A 20,353-nucleotide genomic window follows, 5' to 3' on the forward strand; every position below is an offset into this window, starting at 1 on the left:
TGGAAGTCATTCTTTCAATCATAGCTTTAAGGGAAATTTTAGTTTAAAACCAATCATTGACAGCTTGCCATTTTTCCCCTGCATACATGTCTGCGTACCATATGTGTGCCGGTGTCTAAGGCAGCCAGAAGAAGGTGTCACACCCTCTAGGACTGGAGTTACAACCATAAGCTGACATGTGGGTTCTGGAAATTGAACCCAGGTCCTCCGGGAGAGCATGCAGTGCCCTTAACTGCTGAGCTATCTCTCTAGTTCTTCCTGAAGTATTTTGAACCACAGCAACGGAAGCATTTTGTGGCTGTTTAATACATCCCATTCCCATTGCTGATATAGGTTCAGTCTTGTGATCACCATGCTTTAGGAAAGGGGTGGACGTGTCATGAAAGCCAGCAGGCTGTGAGGCTAATTCTGACACCCAAACCAGTGTTCACACACAGGACACACACCAAAAGTCTACGAGGTTAAGTGCTACAACTGATACATGTCTCAGCATCATGTGTCTAGGTCTGTAGCCTCCTTCCCAGTGTTTCATTACAGTGGTTGGATAAACAAATGGTAACAAATTTTTTGGTGCATAGATATGGTGGCAATTCTCATCAGAAGGAAAAGTTTCTAGTCGCCACTCAATGGTCATAGAAAATTGAAAAGTATAAGGGAAACTTCAAGTGTCTTAGTTATATCTTGTCGATCATGAAAAATGAGGCACCTGAAGGCTTAGTTGTCCGAGACTGTCATCACCAGCAGCCATCCTTCTGTGCAGCATTGGGTATAAGGCACAAAACAGAGGAATGCCACCCAGTCCTAGTCAGTGTTGCCTCTAGTGACAGTGAGGATAGTCAGCATTAACTATCTTAGTGTCCATCAACCTGAGGTAACCCTAGCCTGAGAGCTACATTGGCTCTTCTTTGCATTGTCTCTTTTTCTTTTCTTTTTTATTGAAAGCATTTTTCATATAATATATTTTGATGATGTTTTCTTCTTCCTCCAATTCCTCCCAGACAGTGTGACCTCTGCTTGTGGCATCCTGAGTCTTTTAGCCTAATACTGCAATCCAGCGCAGATACAAATGACAGAGTCTGACCACAAGGTGGAGCATGTGGCTCTCTAACGGCATTTAGCAGGCCCCTCACCAGGACGGTAGCACAGCCGCTATCTATGTTCAGGCTAGACTTTAGATCTGAAAAGGCCTCAAGCCCGCCTTTATAATGCGATATGGCCTCTTTTAGGGTTGGATGCCAACCTCCTCCACCTAGTTGTGGTTGTGTGGCTCAGTGGCATGCCACCAGGCCTCTGGCTTACCTTCTTGAGTGATCAGGGCTTTTCCTTTGCTGTATGTACTGTAAGAGGGAGCAACACAGTGGGAGAAAGGTTCTTTCACAGTCTCTAACATAGGAGGTAAGAGGAAGGTAAGCTTGACTCCTGATTGCAATTGCATGCAGCTGCCAGGCTGTGACTGCAGAACTGTTTCCAGAGCCCAGTTACTAGAGAAAGGAGCAAGAGTTTTGGTAGAGTCTGTCAGAGGGGAGGTACCGGAGAAGCTCCACCTCTGCCCTTTGGTGTGAGGAGAATGATAGCTTTCCAAGGCATGCTGGGAACTGCAGAGGACCCTTGGCATGTAGGTTTCCCCTAAGGGACTTGCGAGTGTGTGTTGTGGAGAGGCAGGAAAGGGGAAATGAGAAGGGGAGAGCAGAGAATCTAGACCTGATGTTCCCACCACAGTCAAAATGGAAGGGTAGGGAAAGTTGGCTTCCCTGAGGTTTGCAACAGCTGGAAACCTGGGTCTCTCTGACCTCTACCCTTTATCTCTGCAGAATATATTTGTCACAAAGACACAAAGATGACCTCTTGGTGGTGCCCAGAGAGGAGTGATCCTAAATAAAAGCAAAGTAAGGCCTCAAAATAAAGTACCTCCCACCCCTACCACAATTGCCTATGTTTTTGTAGCATGCAGGAAAGCATGCAGGAGAGCTGAGATAAAGAACCTGAGGTCAGGAAAGCACAAGTCACCTTAGGCACCCCAGGGTGCTACAAATGAGGTCCCTAGGTCAACACCACACCTATCTCCCAGCTTAAGGTCCCCTGCCACAAGGAGAAAGAAGAAGCTGGAAGCAGCCACATATGAAAAAGGAAACTCTGTTAGCAACCCAACAACCAGTTTACCGAGAGGTCGCAGCGTTTTCCCAGGACACCCTAAAGGGCAAAAAAGGACGCTTTTTGAGCAAGGTTGAAGCTTGGGATTGGGGTAAATATCCCCTCCCTCGCACTGAGGCATTTGCTCCCAGTTTTGTTTTTCCTCTAGGTTGTGAAGATTTCAGAGTATAGTGACTGCTGAGCCTAAATGTCAACTAAGTGGTGTCCTGAAGGGGCATGCTGTGAGAGTCATACACATCTCACAGGATGGCGTGAGAAAAGCCCATCTGAGGAAGACAGCTGGGCAGATGTCCTTAGCCAAGACAATGCAAAGGCCCAGAAGCCAGCCAAGGGCAAGGATGGGATGCTAGAAACAAGTGTTCCTTCATGAGCCCCTGGTTTAGCTTTCTGCCAGGTTCTACCGCGAAGAAAGAGAAAGCATCCCAAGGCTCCTCTGTATCGTATTTTAAAAGGAACATTCCCTACAATCGCTGTCTTAGCTGGGGCACAGTTAATTCCTGTTCTGTAGCCATGCAGATTTCATTCATTTATTCAGGTCAGCTCCACTAGGCTGTGCATCATTCTAACCTCATATGTGATCTGGAACTGCTGTTCTCAGTCGCCAGTACTCTCTGTGTCTCCTCCCCTGCTTCCTTTCCTTAGTATAGCTTTTCTCCAGCAGGGGGTCAGGAAACAGGTGTACTGGTAAATGGTCAACAACACGAGTGTACGCCGTTCATCTAAGTGCTTGTCTCTTTCTGAAACTCCTCTAACCAATGGGACACAAGCAAGTGAACCAGTAGGGAGTGGTGAGGTTATGAGGTATTGGTGTCTCAGAAAAGGACCCAGAGAGCTGCTTTGCCCTTTTTGCCCCATGAGAAAAGTGAGATAGCATCATTTGTGAATTGAAAAGTGGGACTTCACCCAACATTGCCAGGATTTTCATCTTGGACTTTCCAGCTTCTCTCTTGTTTATGAACTATCCAATTCATGGTAGTTGGTCAGAGCAGCCATTGATTGGACTAAGACAAGCCTTCCACTCTTTCCTGTATTCTTCATTTTCTTTAGATAAGCCCTGGAATGTCAGTGGAAGCCGAGCCACTGTGTTGTTTTCTGGAGGTGCTCCCGCATAAGGAAGGATGTGGGGACTGGTGTTGGTGGAGATGTAGCTCATTTCTGTGTAGTGTCTGCATGGAGGAACAGTGTCTGCATAGAACATGGAGGAAGCCCATGTTCTATCCCCAGTATTAGGCATGGTGTAATCTGGCAGTCTGTAATCCCAGCACTTGGGAGGTGGATCATGGCCACCCACCCCTTCACATCAAGTTCAAGGTCAGTTTAGGCTACATATAGACAACTGCCTTCTCTTATATTTCCAAAAAGACGGTAGTAGGAGGACCCAAGTTTCCTGTGAACAAACTGCTTACTTGTCTTTTCATCCTAGGAACAGGCCTTGAGCACTTCCTTGTTCCTGGAACTCTGCTCTGTGTTGCCTGAGGCTAATGAAAACTATCAAGCTTACTAAGTGCTCCGTGGAGTTAGTCGCTGTTATTACAAAGCCCTTTCAGTTATCTCAACTTGAAGTGTGTCTGACCTTTCCCGGAGAGGGGTTGTTTGGATAACACATTTCCAGAAGGGGAGTTGGGAAATGGGAAACCAGTCATCTTGCATATCTAAAACAAGGCTTTCTTCCTGTTATACCAGAAACACAGCAACGTAGAGATTTTTTGTATTCCTGTTTCCTCATGCTTTCCTCAGTAGCCTGTGTCTTTGATTTGTTGGAGGCATTTATCTTTTTATGCTGAACTGTAAAAAGCCTTTTTAAAGCTAAAAGCCTGCACTACAGAAGCTTACCAGTGGCTTCTAAAAGGCCTGAAGAGTCGCCAAGTACTTGGGTCCAAGGGTACTGTACAATTGGAGTATGGAGGGCCTTACTGTGATGGCTCCTAACAGGGTGATGCCCAGGAGGCTGAGATGCAAGGACCTCACCCCAAGCAAGGCTCATATCTCAGTGTCAGAGCCTTGTTGAGGATGGCCATTTCAGTCAGGATTCTGGACTTTGGTTTTCCTGTGTGAGTTATCTGTCAGCTACCTGCACACAATCTCCTATGGGGGAAGTGACTCATATGGATGCTTTTGGAAATGGACAACTTTCCATATGGGATCTTAGAGAAAGCTGGATTTGTTTAGGAGAGGTGAGAGATCTTTTGCAATGTGGAAGAATTGGTGGAAGGATATGTATGAGCTGTCCTGAGATGCAGTAGCTAGACTTACGCAGTAAGCCTGGTCATGTTCCCAATGACAGCGTATGACATATATATAAAAGCGTAGTCTTTTAGCAGCTATCTAAAGCTATGTATTTGTGTACATATGGTGCTAATGGAGGGCAGGGCCAAAAACATATGCACAGGCAGGAGATAAATTGCCAAACATATATATACACATGTATATATATTTATGTGTGTATGTAAAATATACATACACAATATACATACATAATACATGTATGTGTGTACTTATGTGTCTGTATATATGTTGATTTTTAAATTTTTTAATGTAAGTATATAAAATGCAATGTTTTGAATATCCTTAAATATAATCATTCTGTCTTAATTAGAGCAATGATTAAAGGGAAGGTAATTGAGCCAGATAGATGGCTCAGCACCTAAGAATGCAGCCTGCTTTTCCAGAGAAGCCTTGTTCATTTCCCAGAACCCATATCAAGTGGGTCATAATCTCTTGTAACTCTGGTCCTAGGGGGTCTGAGCTTCTAGCCTTCATGGGTGACTTAATGCTAACACATGCAACCACAACATGGATACATGCATATAAACAGGATAAAAACATCCTTAAAGTGAGGGTAACAACATAATCAGTGGCATTATAGATGTTCTGTATTTATATGAATTGACATCCCCACATAAACGGGGATACAAAAGATATGAAAGATTAAAATTTTTGCCAGTTAGCAAATGGATACTAAACGGACACAAAATGGATCTGTTCAGTGATGACTCACTGGTTCTCAGGTTTGATTTTAGATGTACTGCTGGATAAATCTGTGGTAAAGAAGAGAAGAACACCATAATTTCTTCTGGCAGTCATTATTTTGGTCTCCTTCAGAGAGCCAGCTTGAGAATGGAGAAGAAGTGGAAGGGCCATTAGATAAATACTTTTCTGTGTAGCCCATGGCAGCTCAGTGTCCAAGTGGGTTCCCTTGTAATGGGGACACAGGCTGTCTCTGACATGAACTGATTGGCCTGCTCTTTGATCACCTCCCCCTGATGGGGGTGCAGTCTTACCAGGCCACAAAGGAAGATAAAGCAGCCAGTCCTGATGAGACCTGATAGGCTAGGGTCAGAGGGAAGGGGAGGAGGACCTTCCCTATCAGTGGACTGGGGGAGGAGCATGGTTGGAGAAGAGGAAGGGAGGGTGAGATTGGGAGGGGACAGGGGACGAGGGAGTGGGCTACTGTTGGAATACAAAGTGAATAAACTGTAATTAATAAAAAAGTAAATTTAAAATTAAAAAAATAAAAAAAGAAATCATTTTCTGTGTGCTAGTGTACTCAGGAGGCACAGCTGGTACTCCTCTGACAAGTGAGAACTCCTCAGATTCCCAACAAATCAATGGCAGATACCTCTAGAGTAGGAGGGAGTCTTGATCTGGAAGGTTTTCTCCCTCAGCAAATGAACAGGAATAAAATCCAGACGACAATTTAAATAAACATGCATTTTCAGACTTTCCTCCTGCTCATACTGGTCAAGTGTTGAGAGGGATGGTGAATGCATTAGTCTTTGGACTCACTTTGGAGACAGAGGAACTTATACCTGTAGGAAGTAGTCTACACTCATTATTTATTTATTTTGAGACAGGTTCTCACTGTGTAGTCCTTACTGGCCTGGAACTCACTATGTAGAAAAGCCTTGCCTCAGAATCATAGAAAATTGACTGCTGCCACCTCTTTATTGCTGGAATTAGAGGATAGGTAAGTGTACCTACCATGCTTAGCTGGTAAGCACTGTTCTTCTGTGGGTTTTGCTTCAGTTCCTGCCTCTAGGTTTCTTCCCTGACTTCCCTTGATGATGGAGGTTGGACTCATAACCCTCACATTTTATTCCAACCCACCAAGACATAGAGGAAATAAAGCTTGAAAAAGAGTCTGTTAGGCTCGGGGATGTGGTTAGTTGTACCAAGAAAGAAACAGCTCTCTCTGGTGTCCAATTTGATCAATTTCCTGGCTGCAAGTAACTGAAAAAAAAACAAAAAACAAACAAAAAAAAAAAAAAACGACTGGCTAATTTAATCAGAGGGTAATTTCTTGGGAGCTGATAGAGTTCATGAGAATCAAAGACAGTCTGGATGGTCACGAAGTAAAGATCACAAAGAGGAACTGCGTAGAACAAGTCCCCAGATGTCACCACTGTCATTCTGAACAACAGTGACACCAAATGCCCGTGTTTGTATCTCATTAGTAACAGAAAGTACTGGGAGAAAATGGTTAGTGGTCTAAATCTGTGCCTCCATCCTTAGGGGGCAAGTGGCTTTTTTCATTCTCCAGCTCCTACATAATAATAAATAATAATAATAATATTATAACATATAATAATAGTTAATTTGCCTTGACCAATTATTAAGACTCAGTGACTATGGAAGTAATTACCACTCTCTCCTTCTTTTCATGTATTTACTTAAGTATATGTGCACATGCCATGCTATCCATGTGCATGAGAGAGGATAACCTACAGGATATGGTTCTCTCATTTTACAGTGTTGATCTCTGGGGTGGAACTCAAGCCATCTGCTTAGAGGCAAGTGCCATTGGCCCAGTCACCACAGTTATTGAAAATCTGAACTAAATATTTAGAAAAAGATTTGGCAACAAACAGACAAACACCTGTCTAGTTATAACAAGCATTTAGAAACTTTTTCCTGGACAGTGCTGACTTCATTGGGGGTAGTCAGTAGCTAAAAGCAGGATAAAAGGCTGGCATCAGTGGACTTGGAGAGGGGAATAGGAGGAGATGAGGGAGGGAGGGTGGAATTTGGAAGGAATGAGGGAGGTGGCTACAGCTGGGATAAAAAGTGAATAAGCTATAATTAATATAAAAATAACAATGTCTCCTTAAACAATCATGGTTTCTTGAATCGGTTTGGAGAGCTGGAATTGATGTAGGGGTTGACCAAGACTGTTAATGATACAAAATTTTTCACTCTGTGAACTGAGTCTTCTTAAACTGAAAGCTTTCACTTGGGGCCACTGATCCCGCTATGGGTTCTTATTCACAGTATGACAACATTGGCTAAAATTTTCTTTCTCTGCATTTCCCCAGTAATTGCTGTTTTAGCTGGTGTACTGACTTGAGTTTATTCCAGCAAACTTTTTAGTTAGAATTTTAGTAGGATAATTTTCACAATGAGGTGTTTATATTTATACACACTTCTAGTTCATAGAACTCTAAAATCAAAACATAATCCAGAACACTAACAGTAATGCATCTAATAACATGAAAAAAAAATTTGGGCATGACATGCCCTGCAACCACAGATGTCTCTGCTGTGGGAGTTGAGACACTCTTGAACCTACCAGAACTGGAAGGCAACAGGCTTGTATAAGTGGCTGTGAACCTCTCTGCGTGCTCTTGACCAGTGCTTGAAATGGAGCTGAGTCTACGAGCTGCTTTTTAAGCCTGTTTTTCTAATCACATCCAAATTTATGACTTATACCAGATGTGGTTTATTTCCTTAAGTTACCATTGTACAAAAGTTTCACTAACTGTGAGCTTTTCAAGGTAGGGACCATGACTGGTTCATGTGGAGTGCAATTTTCTCTTTTTGTTTCTTCCTTTTCTCTCTCTCTCTCTTTCTTTTTCATTTTCTTTCTTTCCTTTCTTTCTTTCTTTCTTTCTTCCCTCCCTCCCCTCCCTTCCTTTCTTTCTTTCTTTCTTTCTTTCTTTCTTTCTTTCTTTCTTTCTTTCTTTCTTTCCTCCCTCCCCTTCCTTCCTTCCCTCCCTCCCTCCCTCCTTCCCTCCTTCCTTCCTTCCTTCCTTCCTTCCTTCCTTCCTTCCTTCCTTCCTTCCTTCCTTCCTTCCTTTCTTTCTTTCTTTCTTTCTTTCTTTCTTTCTTTCTTTCTTTCTGTCTTTCTTTCTTTCTATTTCAGGGAGACCTGGAACTTCTGGTCTTCCTGCCTCTACTTCCCAAATGCTGGGATTACATATGAATAACACCAGTCCTGGGGTCATGTGGTATTGAGGAAGGAATCTGGAGTATTGTGTATGGTAGGCAAACACTCTGCTGACTGTGCTACCGCTTCAGCCTGAGATAATATTTTTTGAAATAGCTTATTTAATTTTATTTCATGTGCATCAGTATGAGGGTGTCAGATCCCCTGGAACTGGAGTTATAGAAGAGTTGCAAGCTGCCATGAGGGTGCTTAAGACTGAATCAGAGGAACTCTAGAAGAAAAGCTAGGTATTCTTAACCTCTGAGCCATTTCTCCAGTCCCCTGAGATAATATTTAAAAATATTAATTAGATTTTTTTAATGCAATCATCCATATATTTAATCAGAGATCTACTTTGGCTTTAGGAAGGACTGGCATTGTTTTTATAGAAAAGCACACAGGAAGAAAAGTTTCACTTTTGTCTTGCAAAATCAATTCTTCATATGATCTAAGCGCATAAAAATGACTCTAACAGAAAGAGAGTAATAAGAGCCAAGGTTCAGATATAAGTGACAGATGGGAAAAAGAATAATAAAGAATGGTTTTCCCACACAGAGTGTGGGAAAAGAATGCAGAGGAGAGTGATTTTCAGTCCCAGGAGAGTTGGTTAGAAGGGGAGAAAGATAGAAATCTCCACCCAGGTAAGTTTGGAAGGATGCTGAGCAGATGATTCCATCTTTACAGCCATGGGGAGATGCTGCTTCTAGCACAGCTGGGAGCTACAGGCTGGGAGGTTGTTGGGATGGGCTCCTCCCTCAATATCAGCAGTGTTCAAACAAGGAACTATGGGGCTGGAGAGATGGCTCACTGGTGAAGAGCACTGTTCCAAAGGATCTAGGTTAAATTTCCTAGCACCCACATGGTGATTCACAACTGTGTAACTCCAATTCTAAAGAAGCTGACTGACACCCTGTTCTGGCCTATGGAAGCACCAGGCATGCAAGGGGCGCACAGGCGTAAATGCAGGCATACACCCATACACATAGGAAAATTAAAAAATAAAATAATCAGGCGACTCTGACTAACGCTCGAAAGAACTGGGTCCTGAGTCATATAGCAGGAGAGTAGAGGCTGAAGAAAATATACCAAGATTAACATACAAAGTGGGGCATGGTGGTGCACGTCTTTAATCCCATTCTAACATAAGCAGTTGCTTTGGGGGGGGGTGTTGCCGTTCCCTCAGCTAGTTAGTCTATTGTCTTTTCCATTTCTTCCCCTTTCTTAATTAACTGCCCCCTTTCCAGACACTGTGTATATTTGTACAATTATCAAGATGCAAGAGAACCTGGAAAACCCGTAGAGGTACCACCCAGGCTCAAATCTACACCAGGAACAGTATCTCTGTCTCTTATATTCTGAATTGTCTGAAAGATCATGAGTACTGGGACCTATCATTGTCTCCTTACAGTGACAATCAATTCAATCGGGCCTGTTAATGACGGGACAGGAAAACACTCTTAGTATAAACTGCCTGTTCAAAAGGCTTTAGAAATAATCTGAAGCTGGTCTGAAGTGCAAACACATGTAAGTGCCTTTCGGAGTTGTTTGCTCTTACTCCTTAAGCTTGTGCAGTTCTCTTCTCTGCAACAGACCTAGCCTGACTTGTGCACTGTGCTTTGTGTGCCTTATCTCAATTTCCAAGGAGATCACATGGACCAGGTGGCTGAGAGAGTCCAGCAGTAGATCCTGGTGATGAATGTGTCTCCCTTATGGTGTGCTTTGTGCCCTCTGCGGTAGCATTGAAAGAGCTGAGAGTTTCTGCATCTTGCAAAAGCACTTCAGTACTATATGGGAGTTGACAGACCAAAAGCAGAGACGCCAGGCTCCGGAAAGGACCAAAAGTCCCTTCTGAGGGTCCATAGGGCTCAGTATTCAGCAATGGTGCAGGATGAGAGTCTAGAAAGCCCACCCCAGCACAGGCCATAATGGACACAGAGAGTTCCATTCTGAAGACTTAGCTCCATTGTCCTCTACTCTGACAGGAGAGTGAAGCAAAGGAAGGTGGGGGACAGAGGAAGGTTGTAAGTTCACAGCTTTGACTCTGTAATCCAGTCATTATGTTTGCCTGGAATTCCCAAAGTTGTTCTCTGCTTTAAGGCCATTGATAGGGGGAAAAACCCACTCACAAATTTGTACCCTGAAATTCACATTCAACAGTCCCAGGATTTTGCACTGAGCCTGGTACTGTGCTAACATCAGATAGCACGTGTTGACTGGGAGAAAACTTTAAGGAGACTGTAGTTCTCTGTCTGGGTTAAGAGCCTGTTTGCAAACCTCACAGCAAGTCCTCTAGCCTAGGGGTTTCCTGTTTGTCATCATATGCCAGTACTTGCCAAGTATGCTCCAGAATGGTTTGTACACAATGAACAAGGCTACTTAGATCTTAGGACTTTATGACAGATGTGGAAGTATATGCCTTGAAGTTCATTTGGGATTTATATTGATGATTTTCATTTTCCAAGTAGGAATTGTTTTACAAGAAATTACTCTTTATGTACAGTAAAGGAGTTTGATTATGAAGGGTCAGAAGGGAGAATGGAAGATAGTGCTTGTTTATTACTTCTTGTTGTGTTTAGCTGGACCACTGGGGCCTCAAGGAAAGCGTATAAGTTAGAATTAGCATCACTCCATTTTGTCAGGCCTAAATTGTAGCTTTAATTAGTTCACTTACTATTCAATAGACCCTCTTATATTTGTTGACTGAATTAATGAATGAAAGCTGCGTTGTATGCACACAGCTCCCCAGGCTATGTGGTAGAGCTGGAAAATGATCCTGAAGCCTATGGATTTTCACTGTTCTATGAAGGGCTTGCCACACTTGTAATTAGTTCCTTGGTGACTGGTTCAGTTTGTTTCTTTTGATATAGCAATATATATGACTCTGATCAATTTATAAATAACATGCATTTGTTTTTGTGGTTCTGAAGGTCCCAGTGGGTCCTGCATCTGCTTCCAAGATGTTGTCTTCTGTACAATATCCTCATGGTGCAAGAGCAGAGGAGAAAGGGCCCACTAATTTAAGTTCTTTTATAAGGGGTTTGATTCTATTCACTAATGTGACGATACAAATTCTTACTTAGCATACACTTAATATTCTCTTAATAGTATCAACATGCTATTAATAATTGTCTGTTCATAAGTTCTGTGGCTAGAAATTATTATTTCCAAATAATGGATGAGAAAACTGAGATTTTCCCCACAGTTCTACAAGTACTGTGGCATTTCAGATTTGTCTCAGCTCTGGTAATCATCCTTAACATTTTTAGAATGTTAGCTTTTGTTGTTGTTGTTTTAATATGAGTAATTTTTTATTTTTATTTTTATGAATTACAGTTTATTCACTTTGTATCTCCCCTGTACCTCCCTTCCTACTCCGCTCCCAATCCCACCCTCCCTCTTTCCCACCCGTGTCCCTCTCCCAGTCCACTGAAAAAGGAGGTCCTCCTCCCCTTCCCTTTGACTCTAGTCTATCAGGTCTCATCAGGAATGACTGCATTGTCTTCTTCTGTGGCCTGGTAGGGCTGATCCCCCCTCAGGGGGAGGTGATCAAAGAGCAGGCCAATCAGTTCATGTCAGAGACAGTCCCTGTCCCCATTACTATGGAGGCCACTTGGACACTGAACTGCCATAGGCTACCTCTGGGCAGGGGTTCCAGGCCATCTCCATGAGTGGTCCTTGGCTGGAGTATCAGTTTTAGAAAAGACCCCTATGCCCAGACTTTTAGGCTCTGTCGCTGTCCTTGGGAGCTTCTGTCCTTTCCAAGTCTTACTATCTCCCACTTTTTTCATGAGGCTCCCTGTACTCTGCCCAGAGTTTGACTATGAGTCTCAATATCTGCCTTGATACTCTGCAGGGTAGAGCCTTTCAGAGGTCCTCTGTGGTAAGCTCCTGTCCCATTCCCTGTTTTCTCCCTCCTCCGATGTTCATCGTCTTTGCCTTTCTGAATGGGGATTGAGCATCTTAGCCAGAGTCCTCCTTCCTGATTAGCCTCCTTAGGTGTATATATTTTAGTATGTTTATCCTATATTATATGTCTAGTATCCACTTATGAGTGAGTATATACCCTGTGTGTCTTTCTGCTTCTGGGGTACCTCACTCAGGATGATCTTTTCCAATTCCCACCATTTACCTAGCAGCTTTATTCGTAATAGCCAGAAGCTGGAAACAGCCCAGATGCCCCTCAGTTGAAGAATGGATATAGAAATTGTGGTACATTTACACAATGGAATATTACTCAGCGATAAAATCAAGGAAATCATGAAATTTGCAGGTTGTTGTTGTTTTTCAAAACAGGGTTTCTCTGTATAGCTCTGCTGTCCTGGACTTGCTTGTAGACCTGGCTGGCCTCAAACCCATGGTGATCCTCCTGCCTTTGCCTTCCTGAGTACTGGGATTAAAGGCATGCACCACCATGCCTGCTTTGAAAGTTAGCTTTTAATGTTTATTTCACAATGAATTATTTGTTAGAATGCACTCTTGAGAGCAGAGACTATGGCTTCTTCATGTGTTCCCAAGTTTTTAGTCTAGACTGGTTCTCAAAAGACTGAGTCCGAGTTAGATGCTGAGCTCAGGGAGGTATCAAGAAATAGAAGTAGTAACTAAACCCACCTAGGAGCTCTCTGCAGGGAAAGACCTGGTGAAAACGCAGACTCAGGTAGGAGCCTAACTTACTCTTTAGACATATTCACAATAAAGATGAGTCCCTATGAATTCCAAATCCTCCAAGGATTCTTCCTTTGACTCTGAAAATCCTGTGTGTGTGTGTGTGTGTGTGTGTGTATGTGTGTGTGTGTGTGTGTGTGTAGGCATTATATTCTGCTTTTCATTTGCATTCACCTGTATTCATGCTGTGAGTTCATCTCTACACACTTACCTCTGCAGTCAAGATCAACCACCAAGCTTTCTTGCTCTTGCTTTTAATGACTGCAGACTTATATACAAGGTTATTGAAAACGGTAACTCAACAGAGCCTGATGTTCTGATGAAAGAAAAATCTGGGGCCTTTGCCATTGCAGGAAATCCACCAAGAGCCATACTGAGAAGTCCTTGGCATGGGTACAAGGATGTGGTGGTGTGTAAGTGCAGTTACCTGAGAGCACTCAACTAACTTATTTTTTACTTTATGGTGATGCAGAGTATATTTAAATGAATCTGGTTTTACAACTTCTACTGTAGTCAGCCAGTTACAAGAGCTATTCAACACTGCATTATAACTCAGGCTATGTGTTTAATGGTTTTAGCCAACTGTAGGCAAGTGTAAATGTGCTGACCATGCTTAATTTAAGCTTTGGCACTTAGTGGGTTAGTGGCATCGAATGTGTTTAAGAATTTTTGTTTATTGCTGGGCATTTTGGTGCACACTTTTAATGCCAGCATTCAATGCCAGAGGCAGAGGCAGAGGCAGAGGCAGAGGCAGAGTCAGAGGCAGAGGCAGAGGCAGAGTCACAGGCAGAGGCAGAGGCAGAGGCAGAGGCAGAGGCAGAGGCAGAGGCAGAGGCAGAGGCAGTGGGTGTCAGAGGCAGAGGCAGGTGGATCTCTGTGAGTTTGAGGCCAGCCTGGTCTACAGAGTGAGTTTCAAGATAAGCAGGGATACACAGAAAAATCCTGTCTCAAAGGACCAACCAACCAACCTAACTTTTTACTATTATCATCATGTGCATAGGTTCGTGCATTCTAAGCACGTGAGTGGAGGTAGGAAGACAACTTTCAGCAGCTGATTTGTTCCTACCAACTTCACATGTGTTCTGGGGGTCAGGCTCAAGTCATTAGGTTTGTGCAGCAAGTGTTTTTCCTCATGGACCCATCTCACTGGCTTGTAAATGCAGCTTTGATATTTTCAAGGGGTGGTGTCTTTATCAGGATATTAACCCATTACAAGTTGAGGAGCACATGCTATGTGTACCAACAAGGATACATACAGGCCTAAGTCCCATACAACTGATTTGCTATTCTAAAAATTTGCCTACTATTTCAGAAGAAAAAAAAAATTTCCTGATTTCTCTGTCATAAAATGACCTGAATCTATCCATTGACTTGAATCCACCAAAGGCAGTTTTGAAAATACCTTCATTGTTCAACATCACCACACGGGACATTTTGGGGCTGGAGAGCTGGCTGAGCAGTTAAGATTGTGCCTTGAAGAGGTGGACTCTATTTCAGTTCCCAGGTTCCTAACAGCCATGTCACAACAGACTGTAATTTAGCTTCAGGATATCTGAAGCTCTCTTTTGGCCCCTTCAGGCACCTGAACTCACGTGCTTATGCCCACACAGAGATGCATACACAAACACATGATTAAAAATCAAACAAATCCATTGCATAAATATACCACACTTTCTCTATGAAATTTGCAGGCAAATGGGTGGGACTAGAAATGATCGTCCTGGGTGAGGTAACCCAGAACCAGAAAGGCACACGTGGTTTATACTCACTTATAAGCGGACATTAGCCCTATAATACAGGATAACCATGCTACAGTCCACAGACCTAAAGAAGCTAAATGGCAAGGAGCACCCTAGGGAGGATGCTTAATTCTCATTCAGAAGGGCAAACAGAATAGACACCAGAAGTGGATGAAGAGAGGGAACAGGACAGGAGCCTACAATAGATGTTCTATGAAATACTCCACGCACTATGGGATCATAGCAAATGCTGAGACTTACAGCCAAACTTTGGGCAGAGCACAGGGAGTCTTATGGAAGAGTGGGGAGATAGAAGGACCTAGAGGGGATAGGAGCTCCACAGGGAGATGAACAAAGCCAAAAATCTGGGCCCAGGGAGACTGATGTGCCAACCAAAGGCCCTGCAAGAAGAGGACTTAGTCCCCTTGCTCAGATGTAGCCCATAAGCAGCTCAGTCTCTATGTGGGCTCCTTAGAGAGGGGAGCAGGGGCTGTCTCTTATGTGGACTCTGCTGTCTGATGTTTGATCACTTCCCCCTGATGGGATGGCCTTGCCAGGCCACACAGGAAGAGGATCCAGGCAGCCTTGATGAGACTTTATAGGCTGGGGTCAGATGGTAGGGAAGGAGGTCTCCCCCTTTCTGAGGATTAGGGGAGAGGAATAGGGGGGAAGGGGGTGAAGGGTGGGGCCAGGAGAAGACGAGGGAGGAGGCTACAGTTGAGATATAAACTGAATAAATTATAAAAAAATAAAATTAAAATAAATTACAAAAATAAAAAAAATCTTACTTGCCCATCCACCCCAAATCAAGCAAATCTTAAACATACCTTTCTTTTAAAATTCCTTAATGTTAGAAGCTAAAATAGTGGCTATTTGTAATGCTAATCTTAAATATTGCCTGTATCAATTGAGATTGGCATCAATGGCATTTATGTGCATGTATGTATACACACACAAGCAGAGAGAGAGAGAGACAGAGAGAGATAGAGAGAGACTCAGAGAAAGACACTAAGAGAAACACTCAGAGAGAGAAAGAGAGAGACTTGGAAAGAGAGAAAGGGAGACTTAGAGAGAGTTGTAACTACATCAGCAGTTTGCTCTCTATTTAATAGCCTATGACCAGGGACATCTCCAGTCTCCTCTAGTTCACAGTAGGTGATCCTCAGGGTGTGCCCCTTGTGCTCAGGGACCTCAGCGGCTGCTGGAATGCTAAGTGACCCACCACATTCTATGTAGGTGGTTGGAGTAAAGATTATACCTTCTCCTTTACAAGAGGCTCCTTAAAAAGCAACACAGGCATGAGAGATTACATCCGACTGTAAGAGCTGATGTGGCCCTACTGGTTGCAGGAAAGCATAGAAGCATAGTGTGTTTAGTTGGGTATGTGATTACTCAGAAATACTGGTATTCTCTTACTCAGACAGCTGAGAAGAATGGAAATTGAGTGGAATGGAGAAGAATGGAAATATGCAGTCCTTGTCACATTACACCAGGCACTTATCCCTCAACACTGAAGGCCATCTGAGCTCTCTGGCTCAGAGAGGTGGTATGTGGTTATCTTTCAGCCTATTGAACCCTGAGCTCTTGTAGGAAGGAATCTGCTGTTAGTCTCTTCTTTTTTTTTTTTTTTTCTGAGTCTCGAGATCCCATCTTCAGTTTAGCATCTGGTATGTTAGTAAGTTCAAAACCCACATTTTATAAGTCAAGGGGAGCAAAGAGAGATGAGGTGACTTACAGTGAAGATTAATGCTAGAACTGGAAGGATTCAGTTCATCACCACCCAGCCTCTGACCACTTATCTTTCGAAGCTGCCACAGCTTCCAAAGACCCAGCATCTTCTTGAGGTTGTGGGGACTGTGGGGTGGAAAGCAGTCATTATTTTATACTGACATATTTCAGGTTCTGGGAATGCATTAATGTAGTCTGTTTGAGTAGTAACAATTTCAGTTATGAACAATAGCGTTTCTCACAGTTCCAAGGAGGGGGGGGGGGAAAGAAATCCTTTTCTTACATGCCAAGGAAAATAGAAAGTTATTCAGTGGTTTTGTTTGTTTGTTTTAGACAGGGCCAGAACTCTTCCAGACTGGCCTCAAGCTCACTGTATCCAGGGGTGAAAAGGATGGCCACTTGCACACAGACATGATACTGTGGAAGGAGCTCAGAGTTCTACATCTTAATCTGCAAGTAGCAGAAAGAGACTGCCATACTAGGCCTAGCTTGAGCATCTTAGACCTCAAAGGTTGCCACAGTGACACACTTCCTCCAACAAGGCCACACCTCCTAATAGTGCCACTCTCTATGGGTTAAGCATTCACAACAGACACACACAGATACACACACACACACACACACACACACACACACACACATGAGTTTTCAAACCACCACATAAGTTCAACCTCAATGTGCTTAATCTCAGAGCCCTTCACATGTCAAGATACCTGTCTCTAGTGTTGAGCACTATCAGAAGAGTGCCATCAGCCTGCTGGCTTCTGTAGCTGAATAGGATGGCACAGGATACAACCTAACAATACAGATAGAAATACCAGTGGGAGCCTAGCATAGCTGTCCTCTGAGAGGCTCCACCCAGCAGCAAATCGAAACAGATGCTGAGATTTTAGGCAGAACATAGGGAGTCTTATGGAAGAAGTGGGGGGGGGTAGGACCAGGAGAGGACAGGAGCTCCACAAGAAGACCAACAAAGCCAAAAAATCTGGGCCCAGGGGCCCTGCAGAGACCAATGCACCAACCAAGGACCCTGCATGGAGAGGACCTAAACCTCCTGCTCAGATGTAGCCCATGGCAGCTCATTCTCCATGTGGGTTCCCAAGTAAGGAGAGCAGGGACTGTCTCTGACATGAACTTGGTTACCTGATCTTTGATCACTGCTTCCTAGCAATGTGGCTTTGCCTGGCTATAGAGGATATAGGCAGTCCTGTTGAGACTTAAGCTAGAGGAGGGGAGTGGCAGGGGAGGAGGACTCCCCCTTTCAGTGGACTAGGGAAAGGGGATAAGGGGGCAGAGGAGGGTGGGACCAGAAGGAGATGACAGAAGGGGCTACAATTGGGATATAAAATGAATAAACTGCAAAAAAATTTAAAAAATAATAAAAAAATGAGGTAGAACAATATAGGAAGACACCTGATGTTGACCTCTGACCTCCACAAAATGTGTGCATGCACATGCACACACATGAGCAAGTACACATACAGGCACACATGAAATTCAACCTTGAGTAGTTTAAAACTTTAGATAGCAGTAGTTTAAAAAAGATTCAAGTTCATTTCTCCTGTGTAAGTAAAGGAACTTCAGGGCTTGGGTGACCCATTCATCCGGTGCCCTTGCTCTGCCTGTCTTATCACAACATGGCTTTTACTTGTGGGTCTAGATATCAATTCTGTGTTCTGCTGTCTTTTCTGCATTTCAAAGGGCCTGAAGGCAAAAAGGAGGAGGTACTCTCTCTGCTTCCTTTGAGGATATGTTCAGGAAACTGAACGCACTGTTTCCACTGATGTCCTGCTGTGAGGATTTCAGTTATATGCTTTCCTGAAGCTCATGGAATTCTGGAATATGAAAATTTTATCTTGCACAGAGCTACAGCTAGGAGGATGGCCAACTGTCCTGGTTTGCCCTGGACTGATGTTGTTCCTGGGATGCCGGACTTTCAGTTTAAAACTAGAATCTTTCCAGACAAAAGGGAAGAATCGGCCACTCAGGCAATGACTGTAGATACTGTTACTGAGAAAGCAGAAAACCCCATTGTGCTCAGCAGTGTCTGCCCTAGAGTGTTGGTATAATGGTTTTGTGGACTGTGTAAAGTGTACCCTTGTTCATTCAAATGGTGATTTCTCTACTATACTATATGGTTTCAATCCAGACATGGCTTTGTGATACGTATTTTAAATTTCTGTCTCAAGTCTGTGTAAACATGCCCACCATTTGTTTTTTGTATTGCCAATGAGAAGGCAACTAGCCAGTGCTGAACAATACAGAGAATAGGGTGGGATTTTTGGGTCCACCGAGGGGAGGAGAAAGAGGAGAGAGGAGGTTGGAGATGGGAAAGCATCAGGAGAAATGAACCGAACCTAGGAGAAACAAGTATAATGTAGGAAATCCGAATGGGAGGAAGCTACAGTAGCCTGGAGGTGTAGGATGGAGTAATTATTGCTAAACATTGTGCTCTAGGCTAATTAAATATATTCTAGTCTCTCTGTATGGTTATTTGGGTAACTAGATGGTTAAAGAGTAACCGCTGCATTACTAACAATACGAATCAATATTAATTATTAATATTCATTCTACACTAGAGATATTTTTCACATTTGTAGTTGCAAACAGGAGTTAGACCCTAAGTTCCAGCCCACAAGTGAAAGCTATTAGAGGTGCAAAACTCCTCATATCAAGTTTGGGTGAGACAATCTAGTAGGAGGAAAAGGGTTTCAAGAGCAGGCAAAGAAGTCAGAGACATCCCCACTCACACTGTCCCACAAAACACCAAGCTATCAACTCTAACATATATGTGATCTTCTCCATCCATGTATGCAGTCTCAGAAACATCCATCTGTCCATCTATCACCTATCATCTGCTTCATTTTTTGTATGTTCAACATCTGTAATAGATTCGGAAGGTACTGGCATTAATGGCCTCACACAAGTCAACGCAAAGGACTCAATTCAGATGAAAAATGCACCATAGTAGAATGTAACTTTGATGAGTTTTGTATGAAGTACAACGGGGAAGAGTAGAGAAAACAACTAAATTGTTCCATGAGGATATCAATTGCTTTTCTTATCGATGGCACAGAATATTGACATAAACAACACAAAAGGGGAAAGATAGTTTTTTTTTAAAATTATTTTTGTGTATGTATGTGTTTATGCCTGTATTAGTTTGTGTGCAGCAAATGGGTGCAAGTGGCCTTGAGCTAGAGGGTTTTGACTCTTCTGGAACTGGAGTAACAGATGGTTGTGTGTCACCTGACCAAGGTGCTGGGGAATAAAAACCCGAGTCTTCTGCAAGAGCATTAAGTTCTCTTTATTGATGAGTTGCTTATCCAGCCCTGGAACTATTTATCTTAGCTAATGGTTTCAAAGGTTTCAGTCTACAGCTTTTGGCTTCTTTGATTCTGGGCCCACAGTGAGGGTGAATAAAGTGGTGGCTGGAGCGTATAAAGGAGAACAGGACACACAGAGTAAAGAAGGTACAAGGGGTCAGGTATAACCTTCAATTCAAGGCCCACTTACTTTATACGTCTAGAAGCCGTCATTGATGTTTCCATGCCTTTCTAAAATAGCCCCATAAGCTGAGACCAAGTGCTAAAAACATGGCTCCCAGAAGACGTTTCATATTCAAACTGCAATATACCACACCGGGCCCCAAAGGATCACTGCTTTTCATAATGCAAAAATGTATTGAGTTTACCTCCTAGAGTCCTCAAAGTCTTAAACGTTGCAGCATTGTTCAAAAGGCCAAGTCCAAAGTATTTTCTGAGACTCAAGGAAAATCTTTAGCTGTGATTCCCTGTAAAGGAAAGGAAAAAGTTTTGATTCTAAGATATACAAGCACAGAGTAAACATGCTCATTTCAAAGTGGAGGAAT

The 20,353-nt window shown here is 43.1% G+C and overlaps 1 protein-coding gene across 3 annotated transcripts in view; it reads left to right on the forward strand.

Annotated features, from left to right (window-relative positions):
- Kcns3 (potassium voltage-gated channel modifier subfamily S member 3) overlaps positions 1 to 20,353 on the forward strand; it is an 81,224-nt gene that overhangs the window by 5,274 nt on the left and 55,597 nt on the right. The gene's annotated exons all lie outside the window — the stretch shown is intronic.

This window comes from Psammomys obesus, unplaced genomic scaffold (assembly GCF_907164565.1).
Source record: "Psammomys obesus unplaced genomic scaffold, mPsaObe1.curated_primary_1811, whole genome shotgun sequence".
In the NCBI taxonomy this organism is placed as follows: domain Eukaryota; kingdom Metazoa; phylum Chordata; class Mammalia; order Rodentia; family Muridae; genus Psammomys; species Psammomys obesus.